The sequence below is a fragment of the Mustela putorius genome, unplaced genomic scaffold (genome assembly GCF_011764305.1).
Source record: "Mustela putorius furo isolate JIRA1106 unplaced genomic scaffold, ASM1176430v1.1 tig00003869_pilon_pilon_pilon, whole genome shotgun sequence".
Lineage (NCBI taxonomy): Eukaryota > Metazoa > Chordata > Mammalia > Carnivora > Mustelidae > Mustela > Mustela putorius.
Genome location: NW_025422021.1, coordinates 26,210,612 through 26,211,600, shown reverse-complemented (window position 1 = coordinate 26,211,600; position 989 = coordinate 26,210,612).

Below are 989 nucleotides of genomic sequence, written 5' to 3'. Positions count from 1 at the left end.
ATATGATACATATGTATGTACATAAAATCTGAGAATCCCAGAGGTAATCACACACACATATACATGTATAAAAACATACACAGAGACACATACACACACACACACATATACTTTTTTTTTCACAAGAACTTGTGTTTTTTGCCAACCAAAAAAGAAAACAACAAAAATGAGAGATAGGGAAGGAGAGAAAATGGTCAAGCACAACACATAAGGTTAAGAATTTATATATATAGGGGCGCCTGGGTGGCTCAGTGGGTTAAAGCCTCTGCCTTCGGCTCAGGTCATGATCTCAGGGTCCTGGGATCGAGCCCCGCATGGGGCTCTCTGCTCAGCAGGGAGCCTGCTTCCTCCTCTCTCTCTGCCTGCTTCTCTGCCTACTTGTGATCTCTGTCTGTCAAATTAATAAATAAAATCTTAAAAAAAAAGAATTTATATATATAAATTTTGTAATTTATATATATAAATCTGAGAATCCCAGAGGTATTTTTTTTTAAAAAGATTTTATTCATTCATTTGAGAGAGAGAGAGAAACAGAGAGAGCACAAGCAAGGGGGAGAGGTGAGGGAGAGGGAGAAGCAGACTTCCTGGTGAGCAGGGAGCCTGACATGGGGCTCAATCCCAGGACCCTGAGATCATGACCTGAGCTGAAGGCAGATGCCCAACCATCTGAGCCACCCAGATGCCCCTATTTTTCTTTTCATAAGAACTTAGGTTTATTGCCAACAAAAAAACAAAAACAAATAAAAGAGAGATGGGGAAGGAGAGAAAATGGTCAGAAGCACAACATATAAGGTTAGGAATTTATGTATATATATAAATATATTTATACATATATGTTTAATATATATATATATATATATATATATATATATATATATAATAAATCTGAGAACCCCAGAGGTAATTACAGATGAAATAAAATGTTCTTTAAACCATACTAATTATGCTAATTTCTGGGTCTCAGGTCACTTTTCCTCAGTAGGGAGAAG